Below are 22,210 nucleotides of genomic sequence, written 5' to 3'. Positions count from 1 at the left end.
GTCGCGCAGTTCCGCTGTTGTTTATATGCAGTTTGCGCCAGTAGTAGAGTGTTCGTAATGCTTATCGTGTTTACTCCGTCTCTTTAAATATTTGGACATTACAATTAAATCCTTTAATTGTAATGACCAAAAATTGTAAATCCATTCCTTTAATTACAATTGAAGGAATGGATTTTATTTTTAAGTAATTTTGAATTATATCAAATTGTATAATTTTATCGATAATAAACAATATTTTTTCATGTTTAATTTTTTTTTTAATTTTTGCCATAATTTTAATATTTTATCCAAACACGTATACTTACAGTGTGTGTACATATTTCGAAAGTTGCAGCATCCCCACGATTTCAAGCCACGAGCCGCCACTGGTTGTATCCCTACATAAAGGTAGTCCCAAAACAGATATCAAATTACTTTTGGCTGTGTATGTAAGGATTCTAGTGAAGGTCTTGGAGGATTTGGTCTCAAGGGTTGAATACAAAATTGGACTGATGAGAGAATCTTTTTGTAGTCAAACATGAATTTGTTAAAGAAGGTCTTGTTTTAGTAATTTCATTACATTTCAGTGACCACAGTACTGGTCAAGCAAAATCAAGAAAGCTTTCTTGATTTTGCTAAGAAGTTTAATAAAGTCCCATACAAAAACAGTTCTGAAATTACCAGGAAGAGAAAATGGTAGTAGATTAGTGACGAGAATTGGAGAATGGCTAAGCAGTAGATATGAAGGTGTTACATATTTCTCTCTCTGCGAAAGACCAGTGTTCCAGAGAGAGAGAGAGAGAGAAAGTGATAGCGAGTGTCACAGGGTTTTGTTCTGCTGCGCTGTAATTTATGTGTGGATTACGTAGCATCAATTTTAAAGGAAGACATTGAGTTGTTTGTAGATGACGCAAAGTTGGATGGAGTTATGAAAAGTCACGCTGCTATATAAGGTTACTTCGAGAGGATTTTGATTGGCTGAGCAAAAAAGTTGGATTGTCACTTCAATGTCTACAAGCGTAAAATTTGTATTTCAGGTCAAACAGATGGGCTGCAGCGTACTTACTGTGTTAGTGGAAATGCACTGCGAGAGGTGGAAAAAAGCAACGGATTTGGAGGGGATTGTGATTAAATGACCGAAGTTCAGAGGACACATAACGGTGAAGGGGAAACAAAGAGAATTGCGAGAATAATGAAAAGGAACATCGTAACAAGGAGATGGTTGTGTCATTATACAAGGCTTTGATTGAACTCCATTGGTATAACTTTGCATTTATTTGGTCTCCTGGATTTAACGGGAATGAAGAAGCATTAGAAAGAGTTCAGAGGTTAACACGATTTCAAGATTTCGATGGAGAGGATGTATTCCATCTTACGAAAAAGTTCAAGATATTGTTCATGGAAGTTGAATAAGAGTTCGGCCAATAAGAGTGTGAGGAGATTTTCCTCATGGCGAGTGGAATTCATTGCCAAAGGGAGTGATGAGTGCAACATCAATGATTGAGTGTAAGAAGTACGACCGGAATTGAGCGAGGGTTATGAATTATTCCTGCACATTGTTCCAATCCTTTTAGATATTTAAGAGTGATGTAAATAAGCTGATGTTTTGTGTCAGATGGATTTTCCATGATGAGTGGGTTCCGTGGAGGCGTTAGTGTAATAATAATAATATAGTTACATACTAGGTGTTTTACACCTACAAGTGTCATATTTGGACATTACTAAGTCAATAAAAACCATAAAATAATTTAGGTAGTGGGAAGTACAATCCTTAGTAATATTATAAATACATAACACCCTCAGGTTTTATTATGTCTCTGGTGATATCTCAGTTAATTTGAGGATCACAATAAACGTGAAAATATTTTTCTTCTTATTATTATTATTATTATACGGGCATCTCCATGGAGCCAGTAGACTCATCGTGAGAGACCCAAACTGCCACGCAGTTTCTATCATACCTTTTCTTGAACTCATTGACAGACGAAACACTCACAACTGAAGTCAGACAACACATTACATTCATTCACCACTCTCCAAGCGAAGAATAGAGTCCTCAAAATCTTATTAACCACACTCTTACTTAATTCCAGTGATGACCTCTTGTTCTTCCACCACTATACTACTACTGAAATATTTCCCCTGCATCAATCGTATAAAAACCTTTTAGTAATTCAAATGTTTCTATCATATCCCCCTCTTCTCCGCCCATCAACTAACCTCTGTAACCCACAAACTCCCAATCTATCAATGTTGGGAGCATTCCTTACACCACTCAATAACTTGGTCATTTGCCTCTGAATCTTTTCTACCACTTCCTCGTCTCCAAGGAATCCAGACGACCAGACCTGATCACAGTAATCCAGATGTGGACGTATCAACGCCTTATAGACAGGAATAACAACTTCTTTATCTCTGCATGTTAATGTGTACTTCAATAACCAAGTAATCTTATGAGCTATCTTTGACACCTTAGCAATATGTCCTCTGAACTTCAACTCTATCCACCAACACCACGAAGTTCCTAGCCTCATCAATCTCTCGGCGTACAGTTCCATCAATGTGGTACACAGCCTGTAATCTTACAATCCCAAAATGTAATATTTTAATCCCAACTTTACACTTTTCCACATTGAATTGATATCTATTATCTTTTGCCCACACTGTTAGCTTATTTAAATCATCCTGCAACCTCTGTACATGAGCTTGGTTAATTACGCATCATCTCCAACAACTGAATATCTCCCTTCAAGTCATTTCCTTTATCATTTATGTACAAATTAATAATGGTCAAAGCACAGAGCGTTGCAGCACACCACTGGTCACCTGCTTCATCCTAGACTATCACCCATTCTTGAATTTTGCTCTTCACCAACATTTCCAATACTTTTACCGCCACTCTCGAGATGGTGATTGGTCTGTAATTAACTACCGCAGTCTTAGAGCCTCCTTAACGCAAAGGAGGAGTACTCTAAGACTGCGGTAGTATTTTACCTTCCTTCCATTCCATCGGGACCTTACCAGAGCTCAAACGTAAGTTAAACAGCCAAGTAAAAGGCATTGACAATTCCTTTGCATATTCATGTAATACCCGAGCTGATATCCCATCCAAACCTACAGCAGTGTTTACACTTCTGCAATATCCTAACATCTTCGATTCATTAACTTCAATTATCGTATCAGTTATTGCTAGATTTGAAGACACAGAAATATCCTCACCCTGGTGACAGACGTTTGAAAACTGGGCACTCAGTAACTCTACTATTGCATCTGATTCAGTCACCCTCAATACCATCAGCGCCCACTAAGGTTATCCTTCCAAAGTTATTCTTCCTTTTACTTGCCACGTAGCGAAAGAATTCTTCTGCATTACCCCTTGTACCCACTGGCCTATAGAAGCAACCAACTATATTCGATTCCCTGGGCCACTATTTAACCCCAGCTTGCCTCAAATAACTACCATTTACACTCCTCTCTTCTCGATATCCTAATTATTTTTATTTATTTTTATTTTATTTATTTGTTTATTTATTTTTTTTTTTTGGCTGCAGTTCTTCAGGTATCATCAGCAGCACCCCTCCCTCGCCCTATATTCTCAATTCTCCCTGAAAAGTACTGTATCCATCACATTCAATTCCAGTAACGACATCTGCTGTAAGCCAAGTTTCACGAATACCTACAACTTTTAGCGAGATTGCACTGTGATTGGTCTAAAATATTATTACAAAATAATCTTTTATTTTGTAATAATAAAGGATCATCAAAAAACATTCTCTACATAAGCATCTCTCTACTACTCTCAACGTTATCAATTCTAGTATATAATAATAATAATAATAATAATAATAATAATAATAATAATAATAATAATAATGATTTTTGAAATATTTTGAGTTTATTTTTTCAAATTAAACTCGCAAAACACGCAATTTCAAGCAGACGACAATTTTCATCCGTTGCTACTAGAAACGTCTGACACGTGCACCATTATAAATTTTACTCTTGGCATGTTGCCAACAGCAGGAAAGCAGTACATCAATGACAAAATTATAATATTAAATGATTTCGCTCTGTTAAGATTATTTAAAGTGGTAAATTAAATTGTCCAATATGAATCAAAATTTAATTTTGGAGTCATTTTAGTTAGAAGTTCCATAACTTAGTTTAGGATGTTCATCGCGATGTAACAGATGGGCGTGCCTTTTGTTTTACTTCCAGTTACGCTGTTCAAGATTGCCGAAAAATAAAAATTCATTTTAATTTTCTCTCCGAAACATTTATTGTATTTTAACAATACATATTAATGCATTTTATTGAGAATGTAATTAGTGTAGGTGTTTATGGAGAGCCATAAACATATTAATTAAAGTGTGCCTTTTGGTAGAAACAATATCTACGTATTTATCTGTTCGAATTAGATAAAAGTAGGCTAGCACTTAAAATGAGATAAGAACTTGAAAATAAAGTGCGCAAAAAATCTTAAATACATAAACAACTGTATTTTAAGTACATAAAATTACCTTTACTTGTAGTTTTTTTTTTTTTTTTCAAAGCGAATTTAATTTTAATTTTATTTGATTTATTCCGTTAAATTTTTAACTAAATAAATCAATGAAAACAAACTGTCTGACAAATAAAATAGTCAACAACATATACGTCAAGCGTAATATTGCAAGTGTTTTTCCAACATTAAGATAGACTATTAATATAAAAAAAGTTAATTTTCACTAGGCGCTATTAAATTCTTGTACCCGAGGGCTAACCAACTACGTGTCATTGGGAGCAATAAAAATGGCTTTTTGGTTTTCATATATTATTACAGTCAATTTTTTTTTTAAAAAGTAAAATTATTATACTTAATATAAAATAATAATAATAATAATAATAATAATAATTTTTTAAAAATTAGTATTATTATTATATAAAAAAGTAAAATATTAAATTATACTATCTTAAAATTGGTTTATCCTTTCTCGAGTCGTTTACAAATGACAGACGTACACGATGAGTTGTGAATGAAGTGTTGTTGGCTTGTGAAAGCGCCTAAAGACTGCCCAGATACGATTGCAATGGCAATGAATGCTATTTCTTTAAAATATAATGGCGCTTCTATAGCTCAGTTGGAAGAACAATGAGACATCGCATCCATTGACAGGAAAAGACTGGAGTTCAATTTTGTCGTGACAAGAGGAACCTTTATATTGGCTTTTGCCATTGAAGATCACATGCATAGAAATCGGCCATAAGAACACACGCAATTTACAAACCAAAAATTCATTTTACACATTTTTTTTTCTTTTACTTTAGTGTTACACGGTGATCGGCATTCATTTTACACAAATTATGGACTCTGCAAGCGTGTTATAAATAATTATTTGAACTTCCCGGCGTTTCGACCTTCATACGAAGCTCATCATCTGGGGTACACACACACACACATATATATATATATATATACAGAGACAAGCTAAATTACATTTCACACGGTATGCTGAAGAGACAATGATTTGATCAACGGTTATTCGACTGGCCTGACCTCTAGTGAAAATAAATAACTACATCGAAGCTATATTCTATTTAAGGTAGCGTCAGAGAAACATTCTTTCATATAGATAGTTTTTACAGTAAAAATGTCCTAATTTAGCATGATATATTTGATTTATGATCCTGGATTACCTATGGTTCTATTTATAGTTAACTCTTAGAGAGAAAGGTTCCGTGGGTGCCTTCCATATGATTGGGATTCTTAGACCATCATTATTGTTGAGATTAGGACGATTGATAAGAATCTCACAGGCTTCCTTAAATTTACGTTCATACCATATTTTGGTGTGATGTAAACAACGTGCTTTTCCAGTCAATTCTATGTAAAGTGTTCAGGGCATGATCAGAAAGGCCAGCTCCACCATAGTTATTATATTTAATGTGCCCTTTATGTTCCTTTTGTCTGATAGGAATTGTGCATCCTGTTTCTCCTATATAGGGCAAATTACAGGTGCAATGAATACAGTAACAGGCTGGCCCAGCGGAGGGAGTGGATTCTTGAATGAGTTGAGTAAGTTTTTTTACTTTTGCAGGAGGTTTAAATGAAGGATTAAAGATTGTATTTTTGTAGTATTGTGTTTATTTTGTCTGATTTTCAAACAAAGAACGCTGTTGGTCGTGGGGGTGATACTCGGCGGTAGATGGCGTTGTGTTGATGGTAATAGTGTCGGTGTGTGTGTACTTGGAGGATTAAGTAGGGGACAAGGTGAAAAGTGTATACTGGAGTAGAATAGAGTGCCCTCCCGCGATGGGTCCTTGTCCTTGGAGGTGTCACGTAATAATAATAATAATAGTCTGGGATCACTTCCATATTTTTTCACAAATTTATCGCGTTATAATATTGTTGAGCGTCTGACACACATCATTTGTGATCTTCTCTTTCCCCTTCAATGTATAGAAAGCCTTTTCTATCTATTGAAAATCGACTGAAGGTATTAGCCATCAGTTAACCTGAATACCCATCGAAAAGAACAGATCTCTGAACCATTTCGGAGTCTTGTTAATAATTTAAGAAAATCACGTATCACAAAAAAAAATGCATGATATATTTAATACTTTTCTTAAATTTCATAAAATCACATATGATGCACTAAAACGAACAAGAAAATAATAAAACAAGATAGTAAAGTACACTCCTTAAATGAAATACATATAGTTTTCAATTTTTATTATATCTTTGGTAAGAGAAAGTCAACATTACCACGATGATTCGTTTCTGACACACTATCTCTTCACTACGCAACCTAATGCTCTGCAATAAAATCAGTCTCGTCACTTTATTATGTGATCTCGTATACGATCCGATAAATAATTTGTGAAGTTAAAGAAGTGAACTGAATTTAGTCAAATAAAAGTGGCAGATAATAAACCACATCGATTTATGTTTTGCATTTATAAGATGGGAAGATAAACAAGCAAACTGCGCATTCAATGAAAAACTTCAATCATGACACTTACGGTCTCGATTTTTTTTTTTTTTTTTTTTTTTTTTTACGGAGGTCACCGGCGTCTCGCTTGGCTGAAATCTTCGTTAAGCGATTGTCTCACGGTGAGACGATAAACGTGTACTCGGTGGAAATAAAAACCCTTAAAATTCCGAGTGCAACTCCTTTGTGATTAGGATGGGGTGTCTGTTGCTTTCTGCATGCGATAGGACAAACTCAAAGGTCGCTCGCTCCGTAAGTGCGAACTCACGGTCAAGTAGATCGTTGATTTCGTTGTTTGCATATCTTAGACCAGACAACGTCTCTTCTCTGAGCAAATTCCAGTAGGTCAAGTTCCATCAGCTCTTTTTCTTAACGACGCTCAATACTCAAGTTATGAGAAGCATCTTGGCTTACTTATAAAAAAATATTAGCTTATTATAATTTACTGACGTAAATCTATATTGTTTGGAAAATTAGATGATGATGAAACTGGTTAGCAGAATAATTTTAATTCTTTAGAAAGAAACAATGAATAAGAGAAAATTAAATCTGGGTGACCTTCGAATTATGGGACACGAACGACAATTATGTAAGCAATGTTGCTGTGTGTTATTAGAATAAAATGAAAATTAACCGAATTATGTTGAAATCCAAACGATCATTTAGATGGCGCTGTATGCTAGAAGAAATAGACTAATTCCACAGCTCCAGTGTCATCTTTCGAAACACAATAACAAATTAAACAATTTCTATTAAATCTTAAACTTAAGCTATAGATGGCGCTAGTTGACAATACCAACTAATAAACGTTCCATAATTCTCAAGAAAATCTATCGCAAAACTTGTACCGTTTCAAATATAATACATAGCGTTAGGATTAGAGATTACGAGATAGCTACACTTCTCTGCCTTACTGTCTTCCCCGAATGCTATTTAAAATCATTGATAGGCTTGGGCCAGCTGTCTGTTGGCTAAGAACCGAGATGGCTTCTCACGTTTCCAAAAATTAATAAGGTCTTGCTCTCTTTGGGGAATAAAAGGCAGTAGCGGATTTATTTATTTAAAATTATTATAAACTCTAGTTTTATCTCATGGAAGGATTTTCTCCAAGAATCTTTTTTTTTTTTTTTTTTTTTTTAATCTGCAAGAGTCAAACTACCAACCAGAAGAATCCTTTATTATTAACAAACGTACTTCACTAGCCTCAGTCTTGTTCGGTTTCTGCCATAATTCAAACACGACCAAAGCAAACTGAACTAACTCGATTTCTGGTTAATCTAATCCAACGCTTTCTGATGTGATCATAGAATACAATGGTGGGACTCAGGATTATGATACACCAATAAAATATACTTTGGACTTAGAATCGTTATAAGTAGAAAAAGACTTAAAAACAAACAGCTAGCCAAATTTCATGCATCATTTCATATTCTTTGATTCAATTAAATTTTAAATACAGCTGTGTAAAAATAAAGATGTAACAGATGCCATAAAACACTGGTTTTTAACTCCATAAATGGATAAAATTGATTGAATAACTCGCACACTTCCGAAAATAATATATAGTGTTCAGATTAGAAACCACGGGATGAGGATAGTTGTGTCTTTTCCCGATGCCTATAAGAATCATTGGTAGCGTTTTGTCAGCTATCATGGCTGTGCTTGGAGAATGAAATCCCACCGATCTTCATAAAGGCAGTTAGGACTAAACGGTCTTACTTACCCCCTTGGGGGGAATTAAACGTAATAGTGGTTTTATTTTATTTACTTATTCTCAGTCTGTATAGTTTATTTCGCAAACAATATTACTAGTACAATTACTATTACATCGCACCTCCAAGGAGTCCCAGGACTCATCGGTATCAAACTAGCAGCTCTTTCCACGATAAAAATTCTCAGAACTAAAGTGTGAACATGAAATGTGACCAAAATTTCATAATGGGGACCAGAAACAAAGGAGTTCGTACCAGTTCAGACTCGAACGGTGGAGACTGGCTGCCTTACTGTCTTCAGAAAGTTAGGACTAAAAGGAGCTCTGCCTACCTTTGGAAAATAAAAGGGCTTAGTGAATTTTTCTCTCTTTTTTTTTCTGTCTCGTTCCTTCATTTACTCTCTCTCTTTCTTGATGTCTTGTATTTCTTCTATCGTCCTTTTATTATATTCTTTGTATTCTCTTTAATATTTTTTTTTCTATCATCTCCTTTTCTTTCTCTATAAATCGACCTATGGCGTGCACCGAGGACTAGTATTATTTCTCTTTCTTTCTTGCAATTCTTAGTTCGTACTATTCAAAGAAAGATGTGAGCTTGCTTCGATTGCAGCGAGTAATCGCATTTACATTCATTAGAAGAAGATTTTCCCATCAACAACGATCATTCGTAATGAGAAAAGGCGTGCATCGAGTTTAATATTTCTACCCATCTTCAAATCCTCAATTTTCAGAATTAAAAATGCTGTTGTATGGCACGCCTGCATCAGTTATAAGCTTGTTTAGATCTCCTGCAGGAGTAACTTAATGCAAAACCACGTTATAGGAACGAACGAACGCAGTGAAGTCCTGTGGAGTTCCCACGAGAACATTGACGCGAGGTTTGCATCACGCGACACGCAATTAAAAGCTCCAAAAAGGGTCAATTTCTACAGATACCTCAGAGCTCGATCACGTCATCGGTTGCTAAGCAACAACATTTGGGTTGTCAATTTCCAATGAACAATTTCCAGCATATGTTTTATCATTAATCCAATCTACCTAAAAGATGCAGGTGGGATTACCGGATCCTGCGTTTAAAAAAAAAAAAAAAAAAGCAAGTCATATTAGTAGAATAATAGGGTTATGCAGTATACACGCTATGCAATAAATTAGATCCTTTTTTACTTTTTTTTTTTTTTTTCAATCGAAACATGCACGGACTAACAGTTTCTTGACTCCCCAGTGTTCATAGCTAACCCTCCGAACTGCGATTTTTGGACTGAGACATCACGTGACTCTTTGGACTTTGTTTCTTTTTCATACACCAAACTAAATATCAACGCTAAGTCTCACCATTACAAGATCTTTCAAGGATTCTTTATCCTGCCTGTTTACGTATCAAGTTTATATATAGTAAGATTTATTGACCTTGTTATCATCTAAATTATGAAAGCTGCTAACTTTGCATGGGGGTGAATGAAACATAGCAAAGTCCTTCGTTCAAGATGGGAGTCAGCATCCTTCACCTAGGGTTCCGCGACTATTGGGATTCTAATATATTGTTTTTCGGAATTATCAAAACTAAACGAAACAACAAGGTCTCCTTACGTAACATCGTCACTAGGAAAAGATAAAAAAATGTAGCTGAATGTCATCGAAGCTTTCTTTTGTAATTTTATCACTGTGGACTTGGAACGAATGCCGATAACAGGAATCACCCGATCCTATATTTCGCTAATTTGACACCAGGTGGCACTATAAGCGGGTTTGAAAGGAGACACACCTCTCTCGGAAAAATAGAGATAGGAGATAGATTCATTTGGTAATTTTGGACCATGTCAAACGTTGGCTTGTGTGGTTCTTTTGATGAACAACTACGTAATATTTGGAATTCGTGAATGGATCGTATTTAAATCCAGCATCACGGAACTGGTTTTATTGCATCTTGTAATTCTGTTTAATGGTAGAAGGCGATAAACTAAAGATATGACTTATCCTAGTTTAACTGATAGTTTACTATCGGTTAAATGAATTAACTGAATGATGACATCTGGGGAGAAAATTGGTAAAGTAGGAAGTGAATCCTATCTTCACTGATATAGCCTAAACTGTTTTTGTTTTACGAGTTGATCGCTATTTTGTGTCAACTTTTTTCAACTCCATCCTTCAATTGCTGGGTCTCTTTGGAAGCTTAGAAATTAACCTACAACATATTCATCGTCTTACCATGAAAGGAATAAGATGAATATAATGCAAATCTTTACCATCAAATGTCTATTAACTTCTTCTTTTTCTTCGTTTTATTGTGAAATAACATAAACAATAATCATTGATATGTCCACACTGCCATCAAGTTTCTCAATTAATAAATCTCGGCCAATATGGATTCGGCTCCTATTGACCAACCATGGGATCGTCTTACTTTTATTATTATTATTATTATTATTATTATTATTATTATTCCTGACACCTCCAAGGAGTCCTAAGACTCATCGCAGAACACCTACAACTGTCTCAACCACTACACCGAACCTCTACTACCATCTCCTTTGGACAAATGTCATGTAAAAATTTGGGAAGTCTCAAGGGGTTGTGCTTGATATCTCTCTAATATATTCAATCAGGTCTGACACAGATATCTATTAAGTAAGCTCCATCATGTGATCTATCTTATGGCATCGGTAGCGAGTTTCTGTTTGGGCACACATTACGCACGATGGTGGGATGGATCTTTGTTCTCAATCTTTGCAGCTAAATCTGAGGCATCACCTTGGGAGATGTGCTCATTCATGCTCTTGCCTTGTGAAAAATTTGGATGTCCTAGATGGGATTCCAATGTAAGGTTTTGCAACAAAATTATTAAAACATCATTGCACACACAGACACACGTGCGCGCGTAAAATATAATGTAATATAACATTATTTATTTATTTGTTCCAGCTTGATTTTATATTGTTTCCATTCCAAGCTCCATATTCAGAAAAGGATAATTAAAGATTCGATTCCAGCCTAGAAGAATTTTTTATTTTATTTTGTTTTTTCCTTTACGGATTCCCAAGTTAGTTGATCATTGGAAACTCAATTCAGTATTTTGAAATGAGGCCTTAAACACATGGGAATATTCATACAATATAATACTTGTTAGTTTAATAACCTTTTATGGATGCAGTTTGTTATATTCGTTTGACCTTTCCTCTTGCACACCAACAGAAATGCACTCCACTGCTGCGATGGTCAAAATCAATGTGTGAGAAATCTATCTGTTTCCAAAGAATAGAGCTAAAAGAATCGGATCACGTTGGGATATGTAAAAGTTCGAATACCGCTATACTGATGCTAAGAGCGCATAACCAAGCTTCATAAAATAAAAAAAGTATTTGAAATAATTGACATTTAATGAAAGTTTTATTATAAGTGGGCAGAGGGAAAATGTGAATTTTTTTTTTTTTTTTTTTGCTTTACTTTACTTAGAATTTACATTCCGTAAGTGCAACCACTGCTGATAGACATTTGAAAGAAACTTGTGTGAAAAGGTATCGTGTTTGTGATTAAAACATCTAGGATGAAATCACACTGACCAGTCTATTACAGAATCTTGACTAGCATTGCAACCTAGGCAACTTCAGTCTTAAACCATAAACACTATTTTAGTTTTGTGAACATGTTCTTTATTACGAAATGAAACAAAGGGGTGGATTCATCCCACTGGTTGATCATTTTCTAGGAATCTTCTACTCACTGAATTGTTTTTACATTATAGAACCTTCATACCTTTTTTTTGTTATAAATAAATGCCAATGGATCATATCAGTTTAATTAAGAGCTGTCACTGTCCACACGTTATCAGTAATACTTTGATTTTATACTTTATCAAACAAGTTTTCACTCAAGTAATGGGATAATTGCTCTTAAAGACTGTTTGGCAATTCGCCCGAAGCTATTTTGAATAATCTTTATCCGGGTAACTCATACTTGAGTCAATGATGTATTACTAAATGCTCACTCGGGAGAGAGAGATCAGATCATGCACAAGAAATGAAAGAGAAAATGTTATAGCATGATCATGCACGTGATCTGATCGCGTTATTTATATTTTCACTAACGCAATATAAGAAAGAATTCAAGTATGTTATTAAAATAACTTAAACAGTATATAATGTTCGTTGGTGATGATATTCGCATCGAACCTATTTTCTCGACAACAAAATTAATTCGGACCAGACATTGCCACCCCACATATGTGGTGACAACCTTGCCCGATGAATCTAAACCCTTCCAGCAAGAAAACTCTCATTGGTCCGCATTGTGCAAGAATGGTTTGATAAAATCACGCAAGCATTTTGTGCGCTTCCATGGCCGCTTAGTTCTTTTGATTTGAATCTCATCGAATATTTTTGACTTCATCCAGAACGTGTTATCCACTGTTCGATGACAGTGCCTCGCTCTGTCGCTGTCTAGTTTGTCTACAATACCTGAGGACACTTTCCGTGGTCTGGAGAAGTCAACGAAACACGTGACGTCTCATCGAATCATTTTCCTTATTTAGCTAACCATATAGAATCAGTTATTATTATTATTATTATTATTTTATTTTTTTTCAGTTAAAATGCTATTTGTGTGAAATTATGAGAGACTACTTTCTAGTGTTATCTTCAATGGAAGCTCAAGATAGCAGCAGAATGAAGTAGGGGTTTTAAACAGATAACACTCTTTATAAGGCCGTTTTAAGTATAAACAAATAAGGAAAGGAGATAAAAGAACTGTAAAATAATGGTATGACTAGCTTAGAAAACAAGAGATTCAATGGAATTTTTCGCAGTTCCTACTCTTCAAGACGTGAGGAACATATTCAAATTATCTTTAATAGGAAACTGTTAGTTCAATGCAGGTTTGAATCGTGTTCTTCTTCTAGCATTGATAAATGATTGAGGGTTCTTATATACATTTGCCAGCAAAGGTTGGTCGATTGGTAGAGCCTCTGCTACTAATGGCTCACGCAAAAAAATTTAAGCAAGTTTCAGCGCGGTTAGTAATTGAAAGGAGTTCGATATTGTTGCATACTCCCCCTCGATGAGTCTTGGGACTCCCTGGAGGTGTCTAATAATATATATATTTAAATGTGGGGGAACGATTTTTTATTTTTTTAAAATATTATTTATTTATGTTTTCAATACTCTGTAAGCCTGTTCTAGAAAGTAAAGATGGGGGCTTTTTCAAACCGTTTCAGGCTTCCAAATCAGCAGGGGCAGTCTCATAGCATGTGATGAAAATCATCTCCCATCTAAACACAATCACAAGCATCCATGCCCAACACGGGATTAAAATTCGCAGCCTGTAGGTTAGAGAGGAGATACGCTAACAACCCGAAGGACTATTTTTTTTCGCTTTTTCTAACCTCCTCATTAGTCTTTATCTGTCACACAAGTGTCATAATGGACTCTCTCTGTCTACCGTTACATAATATTATTTTTTGCTCTTACCTCCGCAACTCCCCTTGATCGTTACCTAATTTATGGGTACATTATTTAATTTTTTTTATAGATTTCTTTTATTCAAGATTCCACTATTTTCCCCTTATTCTGAATATTTTGCTTTTCACGTTGTTTCAAAATATTTTAGATACACTTGTGAGAAATAGAAATTTGCGTTTCTCTATTCAAAAAAGTTGGGAAAAAAAAAATAAAAGAAATCTAAATAAGCTATCATTAACACAGAAAAAAGCATTCTTCTACTAAATGCATGCTCAACATGTAAATTAAAAGTGTGATAAGTAGAAAGAAAGAAAGAAACAGATAGACAAAGAACGAGCGAAAGAATGAGAGTGGAGAAAATGAAAAAGAGAAAAAAAAGAGAGAATGAATTAGAGTGAAAGAATATCAGACACTGAGAAGAACACAAAGCCAATGAGTGAGTGAAGGATAATGATAGAAAGAAGCAGAGAGAGAGAGAATGATAGTTTAATTGCATAAACACATTACCTTTGTTCAGTGTAAGTGTTAATCTTTTCTCCACTTGACTTAGATCTCAACAAAATACTCAATCGGTTGGTACCATTGTCGGAAATTTATACGTAATACGGAAAGAATCGTCCGAGCGTTTGTATCACTGCGTGTCGACTGCACCAAGCTTAGTACGACAGCACCTATTCTAGAAGCAATGGAGAATTATCACCCAGTACAAAGTTCAGGTCGCAAGTGTGGAAAACTAAAGGCTATAGCCGTTAAGTAAATTCCACACAACACTGCGGGGTTTTCACTGGCAGATATTCTATTCCAGATAAGTTCATAAAAAAAAAAAAAAATGAAGATTACTCTTTTCCTAAAAAAAAATAGCTCATTACGATTGCACAGATAGTAACTCCCCCTAGCGAACGACGTTGTAGTCGATGAAATCCTCAGAGACGAATTATCATAACGGAAAAAACAACCCACTGGATTTGGATAAAGAAGAATTTTTACCCAACAAATGGTTTGGAAATATTAGTTTGTCTCCTAGTGGGTACTTTAATCCGCAATTGATCTTTTATCTTCCACTAAAATCTTGTCCTCCGATTGATTTCAATTCAAAATAAACTGTCAAGAAATATTTTAAGTTTAGTTCCCAGTTACGTCGAGAGAGAATTTTTTTTTTTTGCTTTGTAAAATCGAAAATGGAGCAAACGACCCTCTTGAGGGAGTCATGGTAAGTTGGTTTTGATTTGTAAGACGGATCTTAATTCCCTTTGGTGTCTTTTGTAAGGGCAAGATATCGAGAGCTTTTCGAACCAAATCCAATGCAACTACACAGTAATGCAAGCCAGTTAGATTTGACGTACTCAGCAGGAAAAAAAAAAAAAAAAAAAAGAAAAAAGTAAAAGAAAGAAACAACAACAACAAAAAAGTTGTTGAAAGCTACATCAAGGTCAGGTGGTACTGAACAAAAGAACATAACAAGTTAGCTGGATTGCCATGGCAACCATAAAAAGAATTCAGTGGATAATAATATTACAAAAACAACAGTTACTGTTTTTTTTTTTTTCTTAGAAACACGCACAAAAAAAGACTGCTGGTTCATTGTTACTCTCTGACACGATCACTTAATTTATAGTCTGTTCCTATTCAAATTTATCCTCCCCTATGAGATACAAAAACAGTTAATGTTTTGACGTTACCATCCTTAACACTAGATGGCGCGATCAGTCTACTATGCAGTAATTGTAGAAAGAATATCATCTGTATCTGTTGGTCACGTAAGCGAACAAATGGTGATAAAAATGTGAAGGTTTGTAATCATGGTTGGAGGCTGTTACATATGAAAGGGAAGTTTTGATGTAAGCAAATTATACAGCAAACATAGCTCCACCTTCCCGGTGTAATTCACCATAGCAACGAAGACAATTAAGGTACAACATGCAGCAGGAAGTTGTTTCAAGACACATGATGATTTTGGAAGTTTTTCGGGATTTTATAGTAGCTTCTCTGATAGTCTACTTCCATTCCTGGGGCATTTATTATAAAAAAGGGACAATTTAAAAAAAAATACAAAAATGGAAGATTTTTTGACTTAGCCGGAAGTAATGGTTTCGTACCGGAAGTGACATGAAATGATTTTTTACATTGAAAATGATAATAGGAAAAGGATGCACACCCGAAATGACTAAGAGGTGCATTCATACTAAAAATGAGGTCAAATTTGATCCAATCAAATATCGATCAGTACTACAGTTCACTGCCTTTCAAGGTAGTCCGAAAAGATCGGTAAAAAATTGGGCTGAAAACAAAAAAGTGTCCATGAAGGAGATTTACGATATAGGTGGCGCTACGTACGTAATATCTGATCTGTAATGGGAAAATATTATCAACGAAACATAGCAAAAAAAAAGGCTTAGTAAATACACGGTTATAATATGGTTAAGGAAGTGACAATGAAACGTCTATTTCTTCAATTTCCGACTATTGCTCATTCGTTAACGTTAATGAATTAAAAATATATAGGAAATAAAAAATTAAGTATTGTTCAAACCGGAAATGACTTTAAAATATACCGGAAATGAAAAATTAAATAGCGTCCAAACCGAAATGAATTAAAAATATACCGGAAATGAAAAATTAAATAGTGTCCAAACTGGAAATGAAAAATTAAGTACTGTTCAAACCGGAAATGAATTGGTAAAATATACTGGAAATGAAAAATTAAGTAGTGTCCAAACCGGAAATGAATTAAAATATATCGGAAATGAAAAATTAAGTATTGTTCAAACCGGAAATGACTTTAAAATATATCGGAAATGAAAAATTAAGTATTGTTCAAACCGGAAATGACTTTAAAATATACCGGAAATGAAAAATTAAATAGCGTCCAAACCGAAATGAATTAAAAATATACCGGAAATGAAAAATTAAATAGTGTCCAAACTAGAAATGAAAAAATTAAGTAGTGTCCAAACCGGAAATGAATTAAGAAAAATATACCGGAAAAGATATGGTAATTATTTGTAATGTAACCGATATTGACGGAATATAATGTCAAAATATATATATAAAATATGAATATGAAATTAATAGTAGTACGATCGACTTTTTTTTTCAATAAACTTGTATTTCCTACTTCCTCAATGACAAATATGCTTTTTTCTCTGTAGATTTGTAAACTTAAGATTTCCGTTAAAAATTCGAAAATGGTACGTGTAAGAGAAACTGTGTTTCAATCTAGTACGAGGGATAGAAGGGAGGCTTTGCAAGCTTTCTGCGATACGACATTCTCTCAATATGAGAATCGATTGACGTGTACGTAAAGTTTAAACTCAGTCTGCGAAGATTTATGAACGAATAAGCGGAATATCCTTCCGCACTGCAAAAGATTATAACGTTTTAGGGAACCTATTAATGCTCCACTGAGTGTAGTTTATCACAGTTAGAGAAGTTATTATTTTCCGTGGGCGAGCAGAGGGGGTTTGAATGCGCTTCTTACAGGTGTTATAAATACTGCGGATACTCTTAAGATGATGGATCGAAGGGGTGTTGCAAAGTCGGAACAAAATCTGAACAGAATTTTTCTTTATTACCATTCCGGTAATCCAAAACACGAAATGTGTAAATTAGTTATTGCAAGCGCCACCTTTTCTAAAAGGTTTCACTATCAAGGCTGTCCGATGCGTGTCAGAAAATGACGAAAGGCGAGTTGGAATCTTTATGTGTTTAAATTGCTGACTTAAGAAATTTCTGTTTATTTTATTTTATTTTTTTTTATCGATGACTTCTCTTATTACAATATCATTTAGAACCGGGTCTCAAACATGATCTACTGTAACCTCGGGTGATGAGTTAAACGTATTCTACGAGCCATATTTAATTCACAGAGATATTCAATAGGACATAGTTTGCCATGTTTACGCGATAACTATGAAAATATTTTTTATTTATTTATTTTAAGAAGGATACTATACGAGTGATATGCCTCCTATTTATATTCCACGTGTTTCTTACGAGATTTCTATTTAACAGCTCTTAAGCTATCAAAATACTCTTAATATGAAGAGTTTATATTAAATCCTATCCCAATTTCCCTTGCGTATTCGGGTCGATAGCCTGTCAGGACCCCCAAGTAAATTGACTTGTTTGAAACCTAATCGATACGCTACAGGCCAATGGATGGTTTATTATGGCTCTCGATTGTGTATGGTCTTCTGCATGTTCTTTGGAAACTCAAATTCCGAAGGAATAAACCTTCTACCACCGTATGAAACCGACCAACTCACCTTCCTTTGAAAAGGCGTAAAAAAGTTTCGAATCTCGACTAGGATCGGTTCCGAAACCAGGTTGTTCCAACAAAGGGCATCGTTAAAACCGACGGACACTCACAGATCTCGTTATATTACCGTATCAGCCTCCGTAGCTCAGTCGGTATAGACGAAGCTCTTTGGGTGGCAAGACCTGGGTTCGATTCCTATCCATGATGTGAGGCACCTTTAACTGGTCTTTTTCGACGAAAGGTGAGTTAACTGGTCTGATGCGGTGGTACAGATTTTCTTTCGTTTCCCATAACACAGACACAGATCTACGGTCATAAAATACATACTTAATCCCTCATTAGGAGGGGTCAACCCGTTCTAATGGACGGGGAAGGAAAGCGGGGAACCCCACACGAAAGAAATAACGGTATTAACATTTCCTAGAGTATCTTGTGTAAGTACTGCAATCTGTTGTGCCATTGGAGGCTAGCAATCTCCGGTGTCTTGAATGTCTACCATTTCTTTTGGCAATTAACAATCTCTCTTATGATCCTATTGCACGATCTCTTGTTCAATATAATTGTTGTGATCTGTTGCTCCACAATCTTACACTCCACGTAACTAATTTCACAGTTGCTAGTATCTTTAATTTATAATCTTCCAAATTTCGTCTTCCAGATGCTTCTTGTAATTCATATTTTATCCTGCATTTTAATTTTTTTTTTATAATTATAGTTTTACCTTTTCTGTATAGATGGCGCCACAGACACTCTCTTCACTCGAAGCAATTTGAGCGAATTGCAATTCAATGCTTGTGCTACTAATTCACAAGAATGAGTGAGATAAGCATCGTGTAAATCGCGTCCTTTTGACCTAATTTGGTTATAAATTACAAAAGTAAGGTATTATAGTTCTACTTAAATTAATCTTAAGGAAAAATGTCGTAGTATTATTAACAAGAGTATTATTGAGAGTATTATTAACCTTTTAAATACTTCTGATAGGTAATGATATAGAGATGCACAAAACGCTCCTAGGGCAAAAAAAAAAAAAGCAATCGGTGCAGCGCCATCTGTTGTCAATTTATGGAATTAATCATTTCCAATTTGTATGTGTTATATTGAATATGAGGTGTAGAAGTGGAATTCAAAACTACTACAAAAACCATAAAACTGCAAAAAAAAAAAAAAAAATCGTGTATTTCCTATGAGAAATAGATCTTTAAATTATCCTTTGCTAATTCCAGTATCTTCCGAAGCTGTTTTCTATTTACTAGCTTATTTTGTTCTTGGCGCCACCTGGTGAACTAAAGATGCAATAACACGTCTTGTGACTAATGACTTATTACAAAGTGTATCTCGTAAAGTCGAGTTAGGTTCCAAAATTTGGACATTAACACCTTTAAGTAGCATTTGGGAATTGTGTGCATTTACAATTTTCTTCATCGAAGGTGTCACTTTGCATAATTACTTCCGTCTGTTTGCAGGGATGCGATATGTGGGAAGAATGTTTTCGGGTTTTTATGCCAAGCAGGTTATTCCAGTTAGCTGTTCTGTAAATGGCTGTGTCGGTGACACGCAGAAATAAGTGAGCCAATTTAGACCTACGACTTGGGTGGAGAAAGAGAGAGCGAAAGAGAGAGAGAGAGAGAGAGAGTCTGGAATAGTGCCAAGCAGCTAGAGACAATCACTTTAACTGCAGTGCCGAGTATTAAGGCGAGAATGGCTTTGTTTTGTCAACGCTTTATGGTCTACCCTCATGTTAATGTCCAACCTTATGAATTTAATAGGTTCGTTTGAGCTTTTTTCAAAACACTACACTACCGACTAAAATTATTAGACTCCCTCTTCAATACGAAACTGAAAGAAACACATTCCTTAAGAATTTGCTTTCTAAGGTTACATACGTCTTTAAAGGTATTCAACTCTTTTTTAAGATGTCTATTCCCCCTCGGTATCAGAAGATGAGGACTTTGGATTTTACAATCTGCAAAATAACTTAATTTTTATAATTTTTCCATTTCACAATCTCTTTGACCATCCAGTGCTACTAGTTTTAACAATCATTAATTTTTAGTTTTAATTATCCTGATGATAATTAAAATTATCCATTAGGATAATTCGTGGACTATTAATAGCCCACGAAATGGAATAAGTGGATTCTACGCTAGATACAGTTTAACTTTTTTTTCGCAAGGTAGCTGTCACACCCAGGGACGAAAATCATCTTTTCCTTACATTTATAATCTCTTATGAGACTTAATATTACGTTATTATATTCTCATGATTAGGTTTAAGATAATTAACGAAATTGAATTCATTAAATGAGTTTGTAATATTGGACAAGATTGATTATTACACACACACACACACACACACACACACACACACACACACACACACACACACACAGATCTATAGACATCAAATCCTCACTCACCCTTAGTGGATGCAGAAGAGGAATGGCAGCCCCCCCCTGCATTATTGCCTATAACTCCTAATCTGGGGACTCAACTCGTCTTGGACGGCCGAGAATTCGATGACGGATGGCAACATACAACACATTAGGACTGATGTGAGAAGGCTTTTAAGTTGAAAGTGTTCTTTGGATGCCACTTCAAGTCTTTAATAAGTAACGGATGGTATCACACCGTCTGATGAAAATCATTCCCTATCAGAATTTACAATTCATTTTAGAACAGCTTCTAGTGTTTTGTGTTACAATAATTTGAAACAGTTTGATACTCTATAATTACTTTCAATTTTACCATTTATGGTAACACGTTTTTATACTTAATTCTGAAGTAGTTCTAATCTCTCGATCTATTTTGCGATGGCGCTAAATTCCCTTCTCATAATTAACTTTGCAACATCTTTAAACAAAGTAGTAGATCATTTTTATTGGATAAGGGACACCACCATCCTCTTTATTAGAGACCTGAAGTGGCTTAAAATGATTCCATGTTTAGTTGGTAGAGTAGGGTACGTGGTTTGTCTAATCCACCGAAATATACAATATTTTACAACCTTTTACGGGTGGGATTCATGTGAAGAAATGCATCCAGTAACGTCTTTTATTCCCCAAAGGTAGTAGGCGAGACATTTAGTCGTAACATTTGAAAACTAGTCCTTATGCAATCATGGAATAGCTGGCTCAAGGCTATCAGTGATTTTAATTTACATTCAGGGAGGAGAGTACAACAGACAAATGTGGTCATCTACTCGTCCCTAACCATAACACTACATATATTATTGTTTCAAATAGTGTGAGGTCTAAGGTCGAATTTCTTGAGTTTATTTTAAAAAACGTGAGTTTTGGCAGGGCAGAAAAAACCCTACTTGCCGATGCGAGCGATCGACTAACTGGAGAACCCATAGAAGAAAGGCTTAGAAAAAGTTCCTCTTGTTGGCGAGTAGGATCGAACTTAGAACGTTCTTTCTTCAGGCGTCCAACTCAATAGATTTATATAAAAAAGTGGGCAAATTTGAATTTCTTTTAGCACTTTCGTAGGTATTTTGAAGTTTATCCTTAAACGTATTGCATCTTTTATTGCACTTTTTTATATGGAATGATTTGTATAATCTTCTTAGAGGAACGTGACACGAAATAAGGGAGAAGACATCCCTCCTAAAATTCTTTTCTCTCAAAATGGACTTTTTTCCCCTTATTCACCTTTGCGTGAATAAGGGGAAAAAGTCCATTTGGACGAATGCATTGCAATGTATAACTTTACGTTATCACTTTACGTGCTCTGTGGTAACGAAATTCGAAAAAGCTACGCGGCCAATAAAGGCCGGCTCCAAACACACACAACATAATGACGTCACGCATTTCTGAAAAGGAGGCACATGGCGATGTAAA

General features: G+C 35.1%; 1 protein-coding gene across 1 annotated transcript in view; it reads right to left on the bottom strand.

Annotated features, from left to right (window-relative positions):
• The window catches only part of LOC150093391 (fatty acid CoA ligase Acsl3-like), a 39,458-nt gene extending 24,682 nt beyond the window's left edge, over positions 1-14,776 (bottom strand). The window contains exon 1 of the mRNA XM_090413278.1: positions 14,619-14,776. The gene's annotated coding sequence lies outside the window, so the exon portion shown is untranslated. The remainder of the gene's footprint in view (positions 1-14,618) is intronic.
• Positions 14,777-22,210: the final 7,434 nt, after the last annotated feature.

Source organism: Typopeltis vanoorti, chromosome 24 (assembly GCF_054136105.1).
Source record: "Typopeltis vanoorti isolate ZY-2024b chromosome 24, IOZ_Tvanoo_1.0, whole genome shotgun sequence".
Classification (NCBI taxonomy): domain Eukaryota; kingdom Metazoa; phylum Arthropoda; class Arachnida; order Uropygi; family Thelyphonidae; genus Typopeltis; species Typopeltis vanoorti.
Note: the sequence above shows the minus strand (reverse complement) of the source record. Positions and strands in the feature narration are given on the sequence as shown.